This window comes from Panthera uncia (genome assembly GCF_023721935.1).
Source record: "Panthera uncia isolate 11264 chromosome B2 unlocalized genomic scaffold, Puncia_PCG_1.0 HiC_scaffold_24, whole genome shotgun sequence".
Taxonomy (NCBI): domain Eukaryota; kingdom Metazoa; phylum Chordata; class Mammalia; order Carnivora; family Felidae; genus Panthera; species Panthera uncia.
In genome coordinates, this window is record NW_026057580.1 from 60,560,283 (window position 1) to 60,571,607 (window position 11,325).

An 11,325-nucleotide genomic window follows, 5' to 3' on the forward strand; every position below is an offset into this window, starting at 1 on the left:
TTCTTTCTTTTGGGATGAATTCCTCTGTCTTGGCATTTTGTCTAGGTCTCTGTCTTCTTCTGTGTGTTATGAAAGCCTATTATGTTTCCTGCTTCTGAGAGTAATGGCTTAATGAAGAAGAGGTCATATAATATCCAGGCCCTGGCACTTCAGGAAGTGTCTCTGGTGTGTGCTGCTTGCACTCTGCTGTTGTGTTATGGCTGCTCTACACCTCAGGTCAGTTCTCTGCAGAGTTTCTCCTTACTTGTAGTGGGGAGTATTTGGACTTTGGCCAGAGTAAGGTGAATTTTAACTAGGTGTCCTCTAGTCTGTTTGCTAAAAGAGACCTGATGCTATTTCCACTAGAACTGAAGACTTTCAGAACACTATGGTCAGTATTGTGGTGTCTGTGGGGATTTGTGCTGGTTTTCTGGGGTAAGGGCTTGCTGTGCTGTTCCTTTGGAACACTTGTCTGAGAAATGCAGTATCAGCAGAGTGCATGGGTATGGACTTGGTGTAAGAAGATTAGGCAGCCAGTGTTGGTGCTGTGCTGTTAATGAGGCTGGTTTATGCTGAGGAGCAGGGGAGGGAAATGGTTCCAGCCCACTCCTTTGTCCCTGGAGAGGGGAGGCCATGCTTGCTGCTTTAAGGGAAACACTTTCAGAGGAGTGAATGATTTTCCTTCATGCATCATTGGTATTCTTCAGATTGCTGATTTCACACTGTTTGTCTTGGGGTTGCTTGCCTGTCTGGAGCAGCACAGCACACCTTAGGCTTTAACTTAATCAGGGCTGCTGACTTTAAAATTTCAAGCTTCAGGGACCTGGTGTGGTAGGGACCTGAACTGGTCTTCTGGGAAAGTGTCTCTCCTCATTGAGACTGATGCAGATTTGTCCCAGAAGGGCAGTGGCACCAGAGTGCAGGACATGGGGTTTGGAGTAAGTTGGCTAAATACCCAGTATCCTGCTTAGCCACTCTCAGCAGCTATCTCTGCACCTATGCTGAGGGACAGGGGAGGGAAATGGCACCCACAGGTTCTTTTGTCCCTGGAGAGACAATGCCACCTCTCACAGATGTGCTCCAAAGAGTACGAATAGTATCTCCTGGTGCCCCTTAGGTGATTGTCAGATCACACAGTCTGCTTTGGGGTTGTTTGCCTGCCTCCACTACAGGGAGTAGTACAGTGTCCTCAGGTCTCTATCACAGCCAAGCCTGAGACCTCTGAAACTCCATTCTTTGAGCCCCACTGATTGCAAAAACTCATGAAATTCAGCCTCTTTTGTTTTCCCAGCCCAATGGCTTTGGGGAAGTGTTCTTTTTGGCCACTCCACACTCACTTGCCTCTTTCCATGACCAGGGCTCCCTCCCCTCCACAGCATCCATGATCCATTTCTCCCTAAAACCACTTTTCCGTACTTCCAACTTTCCTTGAAGTGACCTCTTTTCTGCCTCTAGTTGTGCAGTTTGTTCTATTGGTCCTCAGTTCAATTTCTTGAGTATTCAGAATTATTTAATAGTTATCTAGCTGTGTTCAAGGGACAAGGCAAGCCTAGGGTCCTCCAACTGTGCCTCCATATTAGCTCCACCCATATTTCTTTTTTCAAGAATTTTGAAATCTAAAATCACAGAAAAATATGTTTAAAAAATAGGGAGTGTTACTTTGAAAACATTAATTAGCACTTGTATCAAGTATCTTAAAAATGCTTATTTTCCTTCTCTTTTAAAAATATTTTTTAATGTTTATTTATTTTTGAGAGAGAGAGTGAACAGGGGAGGGGTCAGAGAGAAGGAGACAGAGGATCTGAAGCAGTCTCCTCACTAAGAGTGGAGAGCCAAACATGGGGCTCGAACTCCCAAACCATGAGATCATGACCTCAGCCAAAATTGGATACTTAACTGACTGAGCCATCCAGATGCCCCAATTTTCCTTCTTTCAGTATTACAACTTAATCCTAAAGAGATTTTCAAAATGCAGACAAAGATTTTATCAAAAAGGTACTCAAATTAAGATGCTATTTCTAGGGGCACCTGGGTGGCTCAGTCGGTTGAGCATCTGACCTTGACTCAGATCATGATCTCATCGTTTGTGGGTTCAAGCCTTACAATGGGCTCTGTGCTGACAGGGCAGAGCCTGCTTGGATTCTGTGTCTCCCTCTCTCTCTGCCCCTCCCCTGCTCATGCTCTCTCTCTCCATCTCTCTCTCAAATAAATAAACATTAAAAAAGTATTCAAAACAAGATGTTATTTCTAATAGCTAAATTATAATACATTTAAGCCTAAGCCATAGAAAAATACTGATGATATGATATTTAATAATAAGACAGGAGTCAAATGGTATAACCAGTACCAGAATTTAAACAGTACCTATCTTTGGTTAGCTTATTATAAGTGATTTTTATTTTCTTCTTTATCTTTTTTTGCAGTTTCAATTTAATTTTAAGTGAATTTAAATTTAAAAATCATTTACTTCATCAAAAAATTATTTAAAAATTTTCCATCAGAAAACTGTTTTGCTGACTCTTTTGAACTTTTGAAAGAAAAATAACCAAGAGCTTTACTTTTCAGGATCATAGATTGGGGGTGGGGGAAAAGCAATGCATTATAATTAGAATTTTTTAAAAAAACTTTGTATTAGAATAAATGCCATTCCAACTTGATATTTGAAATATTTGTCTACAATGGGGCACCTGGGTGGCTCAGTCGGTTAAGCATCTGACCAGCTCAGATCATGAACTTGTGGTTCATTAGTTCGAGCCCCACATTGGGCTCTGTGCTGACAGCTCAGAGCCTGGAGCCTGCTTCGGATTCTGTGTCTCCCTCTCTGCCCCTCCCCTGCTTGTACTCTTTCTGTCTCTCAAAAATAAATAAACATAAAAAAATATTTGTCTACATTAATATTCTCAAACTTTAGTATTGATTATAATTATCTGCCTTTAAAGTTTATATTATAAAATTTTTATAATTATTATAGCTTTTTTTATTTAGGAAATTTTTGCGTGTTTTTTCATTTTGATTTGTTTGTTTTTGTATAATGAGTTCGTATCTACTTTGTAGGGAAAAACACTTTGTTAGTTACTCCAAAATGGACAATAGTTACCATTCTTAAGATTTTTACTGTTATTTTTTATTTTCATGGAACAATTCAAGCTACAGCATCATGTTTTTAAAATGCTGAGGCTTATACAGAGAAAGACAGATACCATATGGTTTCACTCTTATGTGGATCCTGAGAAACATAACAGAAACCTATGGGGGAGGGGAAGGGAAAAAAAAAAAAAAAGAGGTTAGAGTGGGAGAGAGCCAAAGCATAAGAGACTGTTAAAAACTGAGAACAAACTGAGGGTTGATGGGGGGTGGGAGGGAGGGCAGGTGGGAGGGAGGGCAGGGTGGGTGATGGGTATTGAGGAGGGCACCTTTTGGGATGAGCACTGGGTGTTGTATGGAAACCAATTTGACAGTAAATTTCATATATTAAAAAATAAAAAAAATAAAAAAAAATAAAAAAATAAAAAAAAATAAAAAAATAAAAAAATAAAAAAAAAAGGAAAAAAAAATAAATAAAATGCTGAGGCTTGAGTATTTTGCCATAAAGTAATTAAGTATAACTTATTACACACAGAGCAGGTTACAGACTTTCTCAGTAGTCTCAGATGGTTTATGTCCTTGACTTTCTCTTCAGTATCCAGGATAACAAGTCCTGATAGCCTAGGCTTACTGATCCCTTTCTCCCTTAGTTTTCTCAGTGAGGCAATATTATGGACAGGCAGATTAACTCCTCTGGTTTTAAAAGGGTTTGTATTTAGACCTGGAATGGGGCTCTTCACACTTCTTGTAGGACCGTGGCTTATGAAAGAGAGTAAACTAACCAATACAAATAGGGTACTTAATCTTCATTTGTCAAAGCTGTGGGTGTTCTGCTTCTTCGATTTACATAATAAAAAGTTAAATAAATTTCTGCAAGATTCAATTTCTATGAATTTTCTATTTTTAAGTTGTGCAAAGAAGTTTTTATAACTCAGTTGATAAGAATAAGTAAGAAAAACAATTCAGTGTTTACTTGAATCTGCAGTGGAACAACATTATTTGCCTTGTTTATATGTTCCTTTCACTTCCAACTTATCTATAGTAATTACTAAAATATCATAAGATGGCCATGTGTAATTTTGCAATGATAATGAAAATTCAGGAGATGGAAAGTCCATGTTTTAATTACATCCACCTGTTTATTAATAAATTTCTTAAAAACACGTGTAAAGCTAATTTATACCTTAAACAAGTAAAGACTAAATTCGTATACAGTTACTAGACTTCTATTTGATTTAAAAATGTGATCTATTTTCTATACAATTGCCTTATTGAGTGTCATTGATAATTCCCAAAGGTGGTCCTAGAAATTTCGAAAGCTTTTGAGTTTGGAACTACTTTATGCTCTTTTCTTTTTTTTTTTAAATTTTTTTCTTTGTGTGTGTGTGTGTGTGTGTGTGTGTGTGTATGTGAGAAAAAGAGAGAGAGAGAACGAGAGAGCGAGAGAAAACTGGGGAGGGGCAGAGGTAGAAGGAGAAAGAAAATCTTAAGCGCAGAGCCTGACATTAGCCTCAATCTCATGACCATGAGATCATGACCAGAGCGGAAATCAAGGAAGAGTCAGAGTCTTAACTGACTGACCACTCAGGCACCCCCTGTATGCTCTTTTCTATTTGATTAATAATATGAATTTTTTTCTAAATGAGTTTTTTTGTCCCATGTATTATTATTGAGGCAGTTGTGATCATAAAATAATCAATTATAGATATCACTTAGGTTAGATTTCAGTGTTTGAAACCAAAGACCATTTGCTGATTGCCTAATAAATGCACATTACTGTACTCATCTCTAGGAATCAGGGGCCTGGGAGGCTTGATGGGTGCCAAAGAAATAGAATTTATGTCTCTTATGTTTAAGAAATACAGTTTCTTCTCAAAAGAAGTGTTTATCCCTAATAAACTGAAATAATATAAAAAGGGGTAACTCTTATCAGGAAAAAAAGTGTTTGTTTTTTTTCTAAATAGTATTCTGCTTTATTACTATATCACTTAGTTTCTGGAAGGAAACAAATGGTAACTCCACTCTGGTAATTAGGCTTAATGAATGGGATATTTGGAGTATGTGGTAAAAACTAAGGTAAATCAGCAAGGCTAACAACCACGGGAGATCAGTAGGAAATCTGCACTGGGACAGGAAAGTAGAGGTCACCAGAAGCCTGAAAGAGTTGTAGCTGAAGGACCAGGCCAGAGGACCAGGCATGAGCTGTGGATGTAGACACACGTGTAGCCACTGCTAACCCACATCTGGCAAAGAGGGGGCCAGGGGAATGAACACCCCATCTCTCTTTTCTTCCAACTTTTGATTGGCTATTAGTGCCTTTCACTAGCCAAACCCAAGAAGAATGCAGAAGGCAAGGTGTACAAGTCGGCCTGCTGGGTACAGAGCTTCATGGAGAAGGATTGAGAACATACCTGGAGGAGGTTCAGTACCACATTTATCATTTGACCGTAAATTTTGAGATAGTACAAATGAAACATGGTTCTTTAGTGCTATCATGAAGAAAATAGGTGAGCTTGACAAGTTTATACATTTGAAATGAAAGTCACTTAATATTAAGTTGTCAAAACAATAGTGGAACTAGTTTAGAATGTCCTAAAGACAAATAAACTGCATTTTATATAGCCAGTGGAATAGCACATGATCCATTAATACATGACCCATCCTCAGTTCTCATGAGTCACTGTGATTTTTAGCTTAAAAACCATAGCATGTTGGGGCTAGACTCATACCAAGCTCTTCAGATTCAGTGGGGGCAGAGATTATGGGTTATGCTAACACTAGCTAAGCTGAAGTGTTGTAGATACATGTTTTATACCAGTATCCTGTACCATTACCAAGGTCAATAGTTTTGTTTGCTGTGCCTTAAACATTACACAGTGTTATGTAGAAAATTCATTTTGGTTTGGCTCATGTATCAGTGGTGGGAGTCTTAAATTGAACATGGCAAAAGATAAAACACGGGAAGAAATCTTAGATTATAGAAATAAGTCACTGCTATATTCAAGAGAACTAGAGTAATATAATTACTTTTAATATGTTTCTTTAATTATTGAATATATTCCTTCTGTAATTTAATTTTAGAACTTCAAATTAAATGTTACTTAGAAACCATTAATTTATAGCAGTAAATGGATATTTTACTTAACTTTTATATTTTTAATATGAATAATTAGTAATGATTTGACTACTGAAATATTCATAAAATAAAGTATTATTCAAGCAATATTTACAGTAAGATTCAGGGGAAAATAATAATTAGCAACTGTTGAATTTCCATGGTCTTTTTCTGAAGAGGTTGATTTACCTGAATAGAAAAACATTGCACACATTATTCACATATTCTGAGGAACTGCACATATGTGTTATATATTAAAATATGAAGCTTCTTTTTATCTGTAGATTCTAGCAGTATAAAACACTTTAATGTTTTCAAAAGGTATCAAAAGCATAATTTTATCTTCAGAATTAATGATAATTGTTTTTTCTTTTTCTTTGAATCTAAGAGAAAAACCATTAAAACTCTCTCCTAAAAGGTTCTTTTTTTTTTTTTACTTTCCTTTGAGCACAACCATTTTTTTTCCCTCTGAACTCAATTTTGAACATTATATTATCTAACTTCTTGCTTTGATTTTGATCATAAATAGCCAAATTGATGGTAAATTTTTTAAACAATCACTTTTATATGAAGTAATTTCTTGTAAACTAGTCACTGCTCCCTGCTCTTGTCTGACCAAGGGCATTTAGGGTGGAATTTCCATAGTTCTATGGACAGAAGCATCTTCTGTTCTCTGACTTGGCATTCCATATCCCTCTCTCTTTCTGCTATTTACTTTATTAAATTAAGATGCATTATACTTTCTAATTATAATATAAACTATTAAAGTTAATAAATTAAAATATGGTAAGATAAACCATTTGGTAAAAATTATTTAAGTCACCCTAACATTCCTACTTGCCTTTCAAAACCCAGTTTAGTCCAACTTCTGTGTGGGTCATGATCTCATGGTTTGTGGGTTTGGGCCCTGCACCCAGCTCTGTGCTGACAGTTCAGATCCTGGAGCCTGCTTCGGATTCTATGTCTCCCTCTCTCTCTGCTCCTCCTCTGCCACGCTGTGTCTCTGTCTCTCTCTCTCTCAATAAATAAATAAATAAACAAATAAATAAATAAATAAATAAACAAGCAAACAAACAAACATTTAAAAAATCCACCCAGTTTAATCTTTTAAAGTGCCTCTATGCAGTCCTTCTTTGACTGTTTATCTAGCTCAGTCCTTAATCATTCATGTGTCTGTAAACATTTATTGAGAACCCACTACCTACCAGATACTGAACAAATCTTTGGGAACTCTAAGATGAATCAGATACAGTTCTGTCCTCAGAGGCTAATGATGGGATTAGACATGTAAACAGTTAATTACAAAACCATGTTTTCACAGCCATAACAGAGTATGAAGAAGGAGCAGAGAACAGAAGTCCGTGGAGTGGTGAAATAAGAGACCAACCCTATCTGGGGAATCTAGGAAGAAGTACTCCAATGGATTGATTCAAAATGGATCCTGAAGGGTGAATAGGAATATTCTGTGCACGAAGAGGTATGACATGCATCCAAGGTGGAGAAAATCAAACTGCTGTGTAAAATGTGGAAGAGTTAGGTATGTGTGAAGAATGGAATTTAAATTTGGTAAAAGGGCATGCTGTGAGATGGGGAATAGTGGGAGTACCTTCTGTAGGATATGAGGATTGAGGAGAGAGGATTATCCTCTCTAATTACCTTTGTTCCTGATCTCCTCCTCCACCATTTCATCTCCCAGAAATTCCCATGAAAACTACATCTCAGAAGCTGTGGGAAAAGCAATGTAATTTTCAGAATGAAATTAATAGAAATTTCCTCAACACTTGTATAGGTGTCTGCTAAATCTAGAGTTTCCGAGATTTGATGGGTTAGAGGAGTCATCTTTGAGTAGGACTATCTCTCCATTAATCATACTATTCAGTCTACTTTTCTCAGATGTTTAAGTTTTAAAATGGAGATAATAAAACACATTCTCACTTAGCTATTGTAAAGATCAAATAAGATAATATATGTGACACATCTCACTTAGCTATTGTAAGGATCAAATAAGATAATATACGTGAAAGTCCTCAGTAACTGGCAAAGTGCTATCTACCAATGGTATTTTATTTAAAGTGGCCCTGGATCCCAAGCTTCTCTTACTAGCCATAAAATTAATTTTTCCTTTCTGTAACTGAGCCCTTCCCTATTCTTTTTTTTTTTTTCCTTTCCTTTTTCTTCTTCCTTTTCTTCTCCTTCTTCTTCTGTTTTTGTTTTGTTTTATTTTTTTGCTTTTTTGGGGGGGGAGCTGGTAAGGGAGTTGTCATGGGCTCTGCAAACAGACTCTGAGGTGGAAAGTCAAGTATATTGGGAGAAAGTTGGCTTATGGGAGATATCCTTACAAGGAAGTGAGAAAGGCTCTTTAGGATTGTTGCCAATTGAGGAAATAGGCCACACCTTGGTCCCTGCATCAGTCAGTCCTTATCTGGGAGCCACCTCTGGGTGGGGTAGTTCCTAGCAAAGGGCATCCTGAATGAGCAAGCAGCTATGCACCATTAATAACAGAAAGCTCCAGCAACTGGGGTTTTGGATGCCTGGTTTCTTTTGAATAAAATTTGTTTCAATGTCTGAATATAGCATTTTTTCTAGTTGAAATTATTGCAACAACCAGAAAGTAAGTTTAATGTGTAAAATGCTTTATATCATGGATGAAAAATAAAAGTTACTTTTATGATATTTATTGATTTTTCATGTTGGGAGGACCTCTAGAAATTACCTCGGCCAATGGTTTCAGATTCAGTGTGTGTGTGTGTGTGTGTGTGTGTGTGTGTGTGTGTGTGTGTGTGCATGTGTGTAAATAAAGGCTCCAAGTCAGTGATTTACCCAATAACATACCTATTTGTTGCAGTTTATATTAAAAAGGAGGACATTTTCATTTGTTTGTAAGTCACAACTGTTTTTTTAATTAAGCATTCATCAAAATGTTATATACATAAAATGATAAAATGATGATGCACAATGCAGCATTTTAACAGATGGCTCTTTTTGACATAGTGTTTTAGAAAAGTAACACGATGACAATTCTGCATTTGCTAGAGCAGACAGACATTTTGCAAGATGTTACAGCCACTTATATTTAAAAATCCTGGAGAACTGGGGCTGGGAATTCTGATGTCAGCCAGTTTGCCAGCCGAATTCCTCAAATAAGCATTCTTTACCATGGATGAAGACATTTAGCAATATCTGGGGGAGCAATATCTCTCCCCCATTTTGGTTGTCACAACAAACCACAGTGGGGAGAGGTGGTTGTTGCTACTGACATGTAGTGAGGGTACTGCGCAGCCCGCAGCACTAGAGAATTATGTAGCCCTAAGTATCAACAATGCCAAGGTTAAGAAAACTCAACCAAAGGTGATGACACTTTTAAAAAATTTTTAATTGTTTATTTTTGAGAGAGAGGGAGAGAGAGAGAGAGGGAGAGAGAGAGAGCAAGGGAGGGGCAGAGAGAGAGGGAGATCCAGAATCTGAAGCACGTTCCAGGCTCTGAGCTGTCAGCACAGAGCCCCACACGGAGCTTGAACTCACAAACCAAGAGATCATGACTTGAGCTGAAGTCACACGCTTAACTGAGCCACCCAGGCGCCCCATGTGATGACTCTTAAATTGATTGTGTCAGTCCTGTATTTACAGTTGCTTGTAATTACTTCAAAATGAATACTACATACATTTTTGTATGCAACATTTCCCAAAGCGTTTTCTATGAAACATGAATCCTACCAGATAGTCTGTGAGAAAAGAGTCAAATATGCTTGAGAAAAATGCAAATTATATTACCCCCTTAAAGATTCACAGTGAAAAACCAGCATATTAAAGGTTCTGATACATCCTGCAATAAGAAAACATTTAACTTTGCATATTCCAGAATATTCTACTTTTGTTATACCATGTAACATTTTGACATAGCCTTTATAAATATTCCTAAAAAGAGGCTTCAAGAAATTCCGTCACTATGCTTTATGGTTGTCAAAGCCCTTTTACATTTGATTTCTTTAGATTCTATCAATCATTCCATAAAACATAATTCTAAATAACCTCAGCATTTCTCCCAAATAATCTTTCTATTCTAACATTTTCTTCCTTGTTCATTTCCTACAGTCAGTAAAGATTTTCCGTCAATTAAGATGAATTTATTATTTTTCTTTTTGCAAAAATGGACTATTCTTTCAGAAAATGTGTAAAATGTAAGTAAACAAAACAAAAAACCTCATAATTTCTCCAATTGTTAACACATTGTAATATTTTCAAATTTTCTTCCTGTCAGTATATTTTAAAACAAAATAGCATTATAAATTCTTTTTATAAACTTTGATTATTTTCAGTTAATATCTTTAACATTCTAGTATTTTTAATACTATTATTACAGATTCATGATAACAGAAATGAGTAAGGTATCCCCTACTTTTCCAAAGTTCATGATAGGCCTTTGAACTTTTGCAAAAGACCTATATTAGTACCTGCTTTTGCTAACTGAAAGAAATCAAAAGAGATTTTGCTTTTACAATAAAAGGCAAAAGGTGAAAATAGCATTTATTTTGCAGCGAGCCACTCTAGAGGCAGCGCGAATCTGGAGCAGTGAGTGGTGCCGCTAAGCCTCTTCCCCATGAACTATACCCAGCATCTCAGCATCAAGCTTCCAGAGCTTTGGAACTGTGTCTTGAGTACATATGCTTCATCTTTATTTATTTTGTGCAACTGTTAACAAGATGTGTCCTAAGGTATCAGAAAAGCCTTAGAGAGGTTGTGGGTTTTTTTTTTGGGTCTGGGACACTAAAAAAATTTCCATATAGTAATGGTAATTGTTTCTTTGCTTTATACCATTTCAGCTTATGAAAGGTTTCATAGGAATACTCTACTTTCAGATAGTAGGGGAAAGCTGTATTTAAATAATAGCTGGGGGCGGGGGCACCTGAGTGGCTCAGTTGGTTAAGCACCCAACTTCGGCTCAGGTCATGATCTCACGGCTTGTGAGTTCGAGCCCCGCGACAGGCTCTGTGCTGACAGCTCAGAGCCTGGAGCCTGCTTCTGATTCTGTGTCTCCCTCTCTATCTCTGCGCACCCCCTGCTCCTGCTCTATTCTCTCTCTGTCTCTCAAAAATAAATAAACAATAAAAAAATTAAATACCAGTTGGATAACTGATTGGTGTTTCATT

The 11,325-nt window shown here is 37.0% G+C and overlaps 1 long non-coding RNA gene across 2 annotated transcripts in view; it reads left to right on the forward strand.

Annotated features, from left to right (window-relative positions):
• Window positions 1-10,875, forward strand: part of LOC125938737 (uncharacterized) — a 170,401-nt gene extending 159,526 nt beyond the window's left edge. Inside the window, exons 4-5 of one of the 2 annotated variants that reach the window (XR_007462798.1) lie at window positions 7,500-7,655; window positions 10,714-10,875. This is a non-coding gene — a long non-coding RNA (uncharacterized LOC125938737). The remainder of the gene's footprint in view (window positions 1-7,499; window positions 7,656-10,713) is intronic. The other variant, XR_007462799.1, reaches the window with a different exon arrangement.
• Window positions 10,876-11,325: the final 450 nt, after the last annotated feature.